The following is a 10,909-nucleotide window of genomic DNA, read 5'->3' as shown; positions in this document are numbered from 1 at the left end:
AGAATTCCAGTATCACTCCCTACTAATACTCTCTAAGCCTCAGTCTCCCCAGCGCTTTGAAGTTTACAAAGTACTTTACTTCCATTATCTCACTCAAACCTCCTTGAAATTCTGTGAGATAAGAACTGTGGGTATTTTTATTTTCATTTTATAGATGAAGAGACTGAGGCTTAGAGAGTATTAGTAGGGAGTGATACTGGAATTCTTTGTTGTGCATACCTATCCATGCACATATCATTTACCTGGATAGAATTTAAGCTCTGTGAGGGCAGGGCTTGTTCACTTTTGTCTTTGGATCCCCAGTGCCTAGCACTAAATCCGTGCCTAATAAATGCTGGTTGATTGATTGGTAACTCCATATTTCTTGAGGTGCTGGAGGATTAAGAATCCTGGTTTTCCAGTGAGTATGAAGGGCACTTCACCCTTATATGACTGAGTTGGAAAGGATCTTAGCTCCTTTGAACCAGTGCCATCACTGTACAGATGAGGAAACTGAGGCCCAAAGAGGCATAGGGATTGGTCCCAGATCACACTACAGTTAAGTCGGTGTCAGCGTTGGGCTTGGAACCCTTTTGGTCTCAGCTGTGGGATACAGATGACTCCTGAGATCCTGTTGTCAGGGAAGCCCAGGTGCATCTGGAAGTGTCTTGCCTGGTTTGCTCATCTGTTAGATGGGGGAGCATGGGTTGGATTGGCTGGCTTCTGAGGTTCCTTCTAGCTCTGGTTCTATTATTCTAGGAAATAGACAGCTCACTGAGAGGCCATGGGAGTCAGTCAGAGCTGGGCAGAGTGAGAAGGCTTCAGGTCTTATCTGAAGGAACAAGCCCTTCTGACACAAGCCCGCCCTGTGGGAAGTCACCAAAGAGTTTGGCGGTTGTTTTTTTCTTCATGCATCCTGTTCAAGCATTGCTAGAAGCTCTTCGGCATGCAGGGCCCCATGCTGGGGGGACAGAAATAGCAGAGGCATGAGCTGGGGCCACAGGATACCTGCAGGTGACCACCGGCAGATGCTTTTCTACAGCCTGTGTCCGTGAGGACAGAGTAATTTAGCCTAACAAGGGAATCTAATGCAGGGGGGATGCCGAGGCGAGGAGTGAGAGGAGTCAGGTGGGGCCAACCATGGAACATGATGGCCTGGGGAAGGTGAGTCACGGACTGGCTTTGGAAGGTGGTGAGCAGGCCCTTCCTGCATGAGAGAGAGGATATTCCAGGCAGTGTGGGGAGTCACAGGTGCAGCCATGGGGCTGGATGTGTGGGAATGGGCAGCTCATGGGGCTTGGGGGGAGAAGCTCAAATCACCCATGGGGCAGAGTCCCCGGCTGGAGGGGGTATGGTATCTGACTCCTCTGAAGACCTGAGTGCGAATCCTAGTTCTGCTGCTTGAGTCAATCATCCCACCTTCTTTGGGCCTCCATTTCAACTGGGTGATCTCCAGAGTCCCTTATTTCTGATCCTCTGATCTCCATCCCCTTCTGTACCAAGACTGGTGTGAATGCAGTCAGAGCATTTGGCTGTAGGGGGTCTCTTTTGTGCCAATCTATCCCACTCTCAGAGAATTGGCGTCAAAGTTCCCTCTGCTGTTCTTAAAAAGAAACAAACCCAAACCAAAAACAACCCACCTTGTTGATATCTCTTTTGTTTTAAAAATCTTCTTTATTTCTAAACATGCACCTCCCCCTCCCCATCTGTCAAATTGTTCCTTGTTATAAAAAATTTCAAAAGAGAAAATGAAATAGCTTAATGAAACTAAGAGATGCTTCACCCCCCCCCCCCCCCCCCGGCCCCCCCCCCCCCTGGCAAAGACCCCTTCTCCTCTTCTGAGTGGAGATGGGAGCAGGGAGAGGAAGGAGCTTGTGATTTAAGCAGGAAATGGGGTCAGGCCCTTGGTTAGGGAGAAGGGAGCTAGGCCAGTTGGAGGCTGTAGCAGAGGTTCTAGTTAGGGGCCAGGGCCTTAAAAAAAATGGATCTGGCCTGCCCTTCCTCCCCTGGAAGAACTGAAACAGGGGAGTGAGCTGAGCCAACAGCTTGTGACTGGCCTGGACCTCGCCAGAGGGCGAAGCATCTCCAGCATCTCCGGATGCTGTGGGCACGGGAAGCAGGAAGCAGGAAGCCTGACCCCTCTGCTCATGTAAGAAGGACAGAGCCTGTGTTCCCAGGCCATCCCTCTCCAGGTAACTCAGAGCTGGGGCAGGGCTGAGTCATTCTCCTGATACCCTGGTGGGAAAGGCCTCAAAAGACAAGAAGATCTGAGCTCAAAACCCTTTCCTGCCCCTTAGTGCTTGTGTGACCTTGACCAAATCACCTCTCTGTGCTTCAGTTCTCTCCTTTGTAACATGAAAATGTTGGATGCAGTGACCTCTGAATTCTCTTCCAGCTCTGTCTGTCTGTTGTCTGCTCCTGAGTCACACCTGAATTTATATAAATCTTGATTCAAATGCCTACCTGCTCTCTCTACCCCTCAGGGTCTCTCCTCTGTAAACTGGGCATCAGGACAGCTAGTATCTGTGTAGTGCTTTGTAGTTTTAGGTAAACTATTACTCATATTAGCTGGAGAAGCAGGGTCTTTGTGGTTCACATTTCGAGGGTTAATACTCAGAAGGATCCAGGAGCTCCTTGATGGGAATGTTCCCCCCAGGGAGGTAGAGTAGAGCCTTGTCCATGTCTTTCCACATATTCTCCGCAGGAGGTCTGCTTAATGTGCTTTAAAAATAAGCTTTTAAAAATTTCCTCAGAGTTTGTTTACTTTTCTGCAAAATGGGATGAGAGTTTTTGCTTGTTTTCCTAAGTAGTGTTGTTTTTTTTTTAAAGATCCCTAGTAAAGTAGACTGTGGCTCTTGGAGGGAGGGCAGTAGGTAATGAGGTGGTGTGATCCAGGGTTAAGCCAGCAGTGTCTAAGAAAGGGAGGTGCCCTCAGAGGAGCAGCTGAAGGGCCTCAGGGATGTTTACTGTGGAGAAAAGGAGACTGGAGGAGGGATTGGGGAGCATGACAACTGCCTTCAAGTATTTGGAGGCACCTGGTTTGTGGAAGAGGGATGCATTAGGTTTGGATCTGCTGGGCCCCAGGAACAATATGTGGGAAGCAGAGAGAGACAGATTTCGTCTTGTTTATGAGAAAAAAAATTCAGGACTAATTATTAGAATTGTCCCCAAGTAAGACAGCTGCATTTTGGGAGGCTGAGGGTTCCCCATTGCCAGAGCTCTTCGAGCAGAGGCTGGATTGCCCACAAGTGGGTGAGGGGCTTCTCAGTCAGGAGCCTCTGGGCTCCTGTGCTTGTGACCCTTGCGGCACCTTCCCTCCCCTGAACAAGGGGGCTTTTCTGAACTTGGCCCCCCAAAGGAGCCCTGGATCCTTGGGATCTTTGTAGGGGGAGTTGTGAATTTCTTTCCAAGTTAGACCCCTCACTGACAAGGCTGGCTTAGTTAGAGGGGCCCCAGGGATCATAGGCCCAAATGCCAGTGGCCACAAGCTCAGGGAGGGAGTGGCAGAGACGGGGATTTTCCACAGTCCTCTTCCAGAGGGAGAAAAGTGCCTGGATCTCCTGGTGTTACTGTAGTAGCTTCAGGAAGCCCGTACCCTGTCTCTAGATGCTCAGGCTACTTTGGGGCAGGCTGCCTTGTTCAGGTCAGGCTTCCTGCCCTTTGCTGTTGCTCTGGCCTGGAAAATGAGAGGCGAGTGGTGGAGGCGGCTCTGGAGAGTTTTAAACTGAGTGTGTTCCTGAGTGTGGAGCCAATCTGGTTTGGTTTATTAGTTGGGAGGCCTGGAGCCAGGGAGCTTGGCACACGGCTGCAGATGGGGCTGGGCTGGGTTTGGTTTCATTTTGAGGCTTGTAGACTTTTCAACCTGAAATAGACCTTAGAAATTGATATTCCCAATCCTCACATTTTACAGAGGAGGAAACTGAGGCCCAGAGAGAAGAGACTTGTCTAAGCCCCCTCCCCCAACTCCCCCAGCACTTTATTAGTTATCGGTGGTAGCAGTAATGGTAATGGTGAGTCATTAATGGAAACATTTTCCTTCTCATCAGAAATCATTGTATTTCCAACCTTGCTGCCTCTAGGAATTGTAAGAGGGCCAGTGCCCTCCCATTCCACTAGGTGGGCAAGTCAGCCTCAGTTTCCTCCTCCATAAAATGGGGACAATCCCAGCCCTTCCATGGTTGTTGTTTGGTATGCACAGTGCTTTGGGAAGTCTCTATAATGTAGGCCATTATTGATAGCTCTTTCATTTTGTACATGTTCTGAATAGACCTGGGTATGTTCCTATTGTCTTCTCCAGTGGAATGTAAGCTCCCGGCTCAGTGCTTAATAAATGCTTGTTAGTTGCTTAATTGCCCCATTCCTCTGGATCTGCTGGTTCATCTGTTGGGAAATTCTGAACCCAGTAGGGAGCAGGGAGGAATAATTTTTCTTTTCATGCAATATAGCTTTGAATCTGGGGTGGAGGTAAATAGTTTTCCCAAGCCTGGTCTGAACTAAAAGAGTATTTACTTGTATATGTCCAGCCCAGGGAGTGGCATCTTAGGACATTTCTCATTTCATTGATGGCTAACAGCCACCACGTGCTCATTCCCGATGCTGGGTGCAACTACTATGACTGCTGTTAGCATCGCGATCACCAGTAACTGATGTGTACACAGTACTTTTAGATTTTCAAGATTTGTTTCCATCCTTTATTTGCTTTGAGCAACAGAGGAGTACTGTGGGTCAGTATCAGTTCAAGAAACATTCATTAACCCCTTACTTTGTGTCAGGCAGTACACTCAGGGCTGGGGACTGAAATCCAAAGTGACAAAATTCCTGGGGTCTACAGTCTCACCCAGTCTTCTACCAGGACACCTGGGCTTACTCATCTTGCCATCTGCTTTGCTGCATTCTCCCCACCAGGAGCAGGGGACCCCTAGGTACCAAGCCCCCTCACCACAAGGAAGTTAATCCATTTAGCTCTGGGACCCTGCTCTCTGTCTTACTGCTGCCCCCTTCTTCCTACCAGGACCAGGAACCCTCCGATGGGGACCCCTAGGTACCAAGCCCCTTCACCACAAGGAATTTAATCCATATAACTCTGGTACCCTGCTCTCTGTCTTACTGCTGCCCCCTTCTTCCTACCAGGACCAGGAACCCTCCGATGGGGACCCCTAGGTACCAAGCACCCTTACCACAAGGAAGTTACTCCATTTAATTCTGGGCCTTTGCTTTGGGGCAAGTCTATCCTGACTGGGAAGCGATTGAATGAAAACTCACCTAACCGGCTCTCTCTAGCTGGCCTCAGACCACGCTTCTTCTCATCCCACTTAATCTTGCATTCACTGGAACTCCAGGGCCTACCCAGGGAGGCCATCTTGGTGTCAGCCCTGCTGCATCCCACCCCTCCTTTTCTGTTATCTCTGGCTCTTGCTTTAGGCAGAATCATCAAATCAGTATTACCTTTGCTACTGTAAGGACCACAATAATTGACCAACCCTGTGACCCTACTGTATCTCCCTCCCACAGTGTGAGCTCCTGGAAGACAGAGACACTTCTGTCTTTGTATCCCCAGTGCCTGTTCCACAGTAGGCGCCTAATTAATGCTTGTCGATTGACTGGCCTTGTAGGCACATCATTGTAGCATCTCACGTTTCTTTAGCACTCCATGGTTTGCTGAATGCTTTCTTTACAACACTGTGAATCAGGTGGTAGGAGGAATTATTGCCCTCATTTTACAGATAAGGGAACTGAGTAGTTAGTAAGTGCTGGGAGTGGGATTTGCACTCGGCTCTCTCCTGATTCACAGTCTTGACTCCTTTATCCATATTGTGCCTGCTCTGGTAGGAGAAAGGGATGTGTACACAGAATAACTAGGAATTAGAGTGTAATGGAGGAAGGAAGAGAGTTTGAACCTGGAATAGTAGGAGACATTTAAAGAGAGAAGAATCACTTTTGATTAGAATTGTGAAAAGTTTTAGGCAGCAGCCACCACTGCTGCTGCTGCCGAGATGTTGATGCCCAAGAAGAACCGGATTGCCATCTAGGAACTCCTTTTTAAGGAGGGAGTAATGGTAGCCAAGAAGGGTGTTCACATGCCAAAGCGCCCTGAGCTGGCACACGAGAATGTGCCCCATCTCCATGTCATAAAGGCCATGCAGTCTCTAAAGTCTCATGGCTATGTTAAGGAGCTGGTACCCCACCGATGAGGGCATTCAGTACCTCCGGGAGTACCTTCGCCTTCCTCCTGAGATTGCGCCTGCCCCTCTCCGCAGAAATCGTCCTGAGACAGGAAGGCCAAGGCCCCAAGGTCTAGAGGGATAGCGACCTGCCCGACTTACTCGGGGTGAAGCCGACAGAGACTCATAGAGACAAAGTGCTGCTCCTCCTGGTGCTGACGAGAAGGCCGAGGCTGGGGCTGGGTCAGCAACAGAATTCCAGTTTAGAAGTGGGTTTGGTCGTGGACGTGGTCAACCTCCTCAATGAAAACTGTAGAGATAGGTTTCATATTGAATAAAATTTGGGAAAAAAAAAAAGAATTGTGAAAAGTTTTATGGAGAAGGGGACACCTGAGCTGGGCGTGGAAGCGGTGAAGATAGGCCATTCCAGGCACAGGAACAGCATGTGCAAAGGTGTCAAGGTGGGAGATGCTGGCTAAGTAGTCCAGTGTGGCTGAAATTTGGAAATGTGAGAAAAAGGTCTTGAAGGTTGGTAGAAACCAGTCTACAGGAGGCCCTAATAGGAAACTAAGGGACTTATATTTTGTTGGGTAGCCAGTGGGGGGGGGGGCACTCGGGTGTTGAAGGGAGCAATGTGATCCAGCCCTGTGCAGGAAGAGAACTTTAACAGCTGGAAAAGTGGGAGGCTAGAAGCAGAGAAACCCATCAGGAGGCTGTTGTAGATAAACAGGGAAAAGGCAACAGGGCCTGCCCTGATGTGAGTGTCAGGGAAGGGAGAAGACATTTTGGAGGCACAGGCAGAATTGACTTTACAATTACTTGGGTGATGAGCAGAGGTGGGGGTGGGGAGAGAGAGACAGAGTGAGAGAGACAGAGAGAGACACATACAGAAAGAGAGATAGATGGAGAGGCAGAGAGGAGAGAGAGACAGACACAGAAAGAGAGAGAGAGATGGAGAGGCAGAGAGAAAGGAGAGAGAGGAGAGAGAGAGAGAGAGAGAGAGACAGAGACAGAGACAGAGAGAAAGGAGAGAGAGAGAGAAGAATGAAGAGTGAAAGGTGATAGGATTCAGAAGTTTGGAGATGGTCTCCATCAATAGTAAACATTTACTTGGTACCTACTATGTGCTAGGCATTGTGCTAAGTGCTGGGGACACAAGTATGTACAAAAAAGAGAGGTAGTTCCTGCCCTCAAGGAGCTTACAATCTAATGGGGAAAGATACCTCACAAAAGGAAGCTGCAAGGGGAGTGAGAGGTGGTAGAATACTACCAAGGCTGATCTTCCTGGATGATGGATGAGGTTATCCCAGTAATGAGCTTCCTGGGGCAGGTAGAAAAATCTCTCAAGAGAAGTCCCAGAGTAGTGCAGCCAGGTGAGAAACAGAAATAGAGACATTAGGAAGGGGGATAGATATAGGGGAGAAGATGGTGAATTCAGTTTGGATGTAGAATGAGTGAATTCAGAGCTGGAAGGCACCTTGGAGGGTACCTAGTCCAACTCTCATTTCATAGATGAAGAAGTCAAGGAAAGATTAAGTGTCCAAGGTCACCCTGATGTTGAGTTTTATTGGTCGATGGGACAATTCAGGGGGAGAAGTTGAGCAGGCAGTTGGAAATTTGAGATAAAGCATTTGGGGAAGAGAAGTAAATTTGGGATTCATTGTCGCAGAAGTCATGGGCGTGACTGAAGGTCGCAGGGGAGGGGGCGTGGCACTTTAATTCAACAAGCATCTACCCTGCATCTCAGAATGTGAGAGCTGGAAGGGTCCTCAGCAGCCATCTTGTTTAGCATGAACATTTCTACCAAGCAGTTTTCTAGCCTCCATGAAAAGGAGGCACAACCCATCAGACAACCTGTGTTTCTTTTATTCTTGTTCCTTCATTTCAGTCGTGTCCAACTCTCTGCGACCCCATTTGGGGTTTTCTTGGCAGAGACACTGGAATCATTTGCCATTTCCTTCTCTGGTTTGTCCCCATGTTATAGATGAAGAACTGAGGCAAATGGTGTCAAGTGATCTGCCCAGTTACTAGGGAAGCTAGGTGGCACAGGGGATAGAGTGCTGGAGTCAGAAAAACTCATCTTCCTGACTGCCTCAGTTTCCTCATCTGTAAAATGAGCTGGAGAAGGAAATGGCAAACCAGTCCAGTGTCTCTGTCAAGAAAATCCCAGATGGAGTCACAGAGAGTCAGGCACGATTGAAAAATGACTGAACAGCAAACACTTGCTCAGGTCACAAAGCTAGCAGGTATGAGAGGTTAGATTTGAACTCAGATCTTCCTGGCTCCAAACTTGGTGCTCCATCCACCGTGCCACCTAGCTGCCCTAGGTGCTTAATAAATGCTTCTTGACTGACTCAGAGGCCTCTATGGTCCCTTCTGTTTTTTTTTTGTTGTTGTTTGTTTTTTGGAGGGCAATTGGGGTTAAGTGACTTGCCCAAGGTCACACGGCTAGTGAGTATTAAGTGCCTGAGACCAGATTTGAACCCAGGTCCTCCTGACTCTAGGGCTGGTGCTCTATTCACTGCACCACCTAGCCGCCCCAATCCCTTCTGGTTTTAAATCAGTGGTTGTGCCTGTGAGTATTTAGGGGTGATGGCCAAATTGCATCAGTGAGGAAATGGAAGCAGAAAGTCTAGACACCTTTTTTAGCATTTGACAGTGAAGGCAAGGAGTCAGTCAATAAGGCTTTATTTATTCAGCATGGCCTGTGTGCCTAGGACGGTACTAAGCACTGAGCAGTCAAGGGAAGGGGAAATGTGAGCATTTTAGTGGGTGGACAGGGAAGGAGGCAGTAGAAAAGGAGACTGAACATCTGGGCCAATACTATGGACATTTATTAAACACCTCCTGCACGCAGAGCAGCTCCCCACTTTGGGCTTTGGTCCTTTGATGGTTCTATCATCTCATCAATGTGGCTCGTCTTTCCAGGGAGCCAGATTGCATCCCATCTGTGACCTCCATTCTGGTGTGTGACCTCCCGTCTTTCCTCAGCAAAGGGGTCCACTCAGTGTTCTGGGAGCCTTCCTCTGGATTTTGGCCTTGGTCAGTGGAGCTTGAGGGCTGGCCATTGGTTAGAGCTCATTCTCTCACAATCAGTCCACCATCTTGCCTCTCTGAGCATGTTCTTTACCTCTGTTCTCTTGCTCAGCTCTTGCTTGGTAATGAGAGGCAGCTGGTGGCTTAGTGGATAGAGCCACTGAGTTTGGGGTCAGGAAGACCTGAGTTCAAATCCAGACTCAGACACTTCTTAAATGTGTGACCCTGGGCAAGTCACTTAACCTCTGATTGCCAGACAAAATGGATCCCCTGGAGAAGGAAATGGCAAGCCACTCCAGTATCCTTGCCAAGAGAATCCCATTTGGGTTCATGAAGAGTTGGACACGACTGAAAAATGACTGAACAACCACAGAATGAGTAGCAGCTGACTCAAGGCCACCATTCATCTGTCTGTCATCCCTGGGGTGAATTCAACCTGAGTTCTTCAGAGATTTTCATGTCCCATGACTGGAAGCTGAACAGCATCAGTAGAAAAGTGTAGTTGTTAAAGAGGGGACCCTTTGTTCCACTTCTGTTATCGATGCCCAATAGCATTTTTAAGCACCTGCTGTATGCCAGTACTAGGAATAGAAAGTAGAAGGAAACAATCCTTGCCCTAAAGGAGTTTGCAATCTAGGTGGGTGAGCCAACATAGAGATATGTAGGGATAAATAACACAGATACAAGATAATATGGGGGAGTGGGGGTGTGAGGAAGGTATGAATAGCTGGAGGGACCAGGTAAGGTTCCCTGTTGAAGGCAGCACTTAGTCCTGAGTCAGGGATACAAAGAAGGAGGAGAGGAGGGATGGAATTCCAGGTATGAGGAACAACCAAGACAAAGGCACAGAGAGAGGAGATAAGTGTTGTGTAGGAGGAACAGTAAGTAGGTTCTTCTAGTTAGATCATAGGTGTGTGGAGTGTGTGGAGGGGAGGCAGAGGAAGAATGGAAAAATAGGAATGGCCAGGCTATGAATTGCTTTATGAATACTTTATGTTTGATGCTGGGGGGGATAGGGAGCTCCTGGGATTGATTGAGTGGGTGTGGCAGTGATGTGATCAGACCTCTGCTTTAGCAAAATCACTTTGACAGCTGTGTGGAGGACTGATTGGAGTAGGGAAGGACCTGCGGCTATTGCAGTACTCCAGGTGTGAGTTGAGAAGGGGGTAGATACCAGAGATTTTTGTGGCGGTAGAAATGTCAAGATTTGACATTTGGTGTTAGAGTCAGGAAGCCCTGAGTTCAAATCCTGCCTTAGATGCTTACTGTCTTTGTGATATTGGGGAAGTCACTTCCCTTTTCTCTCTCAGCTGCAATTTTCTCATCTGTAAAATTAGGATAAAAATAGCACCTACCTCAGAGGGGTGTTTGAAGGATCAAATTAAATAATATTTATAAAGTGCTTTGCCAGCCATAGATCACTAAATAAACACTTGCTCCTCCTCCTAATATTATTATTATTGTTGTTGTTATTAATGAGCCGAAGGGGTTGAAGATAGCGCCAAGGTTGTGAAGCTGGTATGCTAAAAGGATGATGGTGGATCCTGCAACAGAAAAAGGGGGAGTTTGGAAGAGAGGAGGGTTGGGAAGCAAAGGCCAACGAGGGCTTCTTTGGACATACTGACTCTCGAGATGCCTCCGGGACATCCATTTTGAAATGTCCAATAGACAGTTGGTGGCATGGGATTGGAGCTCAGAAAAGAGCCTAGGGTTAAAGATATAGATCTGGGGAT

General features: G+C 48.1%; 1 protein-coding gene and 1 pseudogene across 1 annotated transcript in view; both read left to right on the top strand.

Annotated features, from left to right (window-relative positions):
• Nucleotides 1–10,909, top strand: part of HK1 (hexokinase 1) — a 92,613-nt gene that overhangs the window by 14,692 nt on the left and 67,012 nt on the right. The window lies entirely within an intron of this gene.
• LOC138148738 (small ribosomal subunit protein eS10-like) lies at nt 5,973–6,500 on the top strand (annotated as a pseudogene).

Source organism: Petaurus breviceps, unplaced genomic scaffold (assembly GCF_028583685.1).
Source record: "Petaurus breviceps papuanus isolate PSGF00001 unplaced genomic scaffold, PetGlider_PUasm1.0 90825, whole genome shotgun sequence".
NCBI lineage: Eukaryota > Metazoa > Chordata > Mammalia > Diprotodontia > Petauridae > Petaurus > Petaurus breviceps.
Note: the sequence above shows the minus strand (reverse complement) of the source record. Positions and strands in the feature narration are given on the sequence as shown.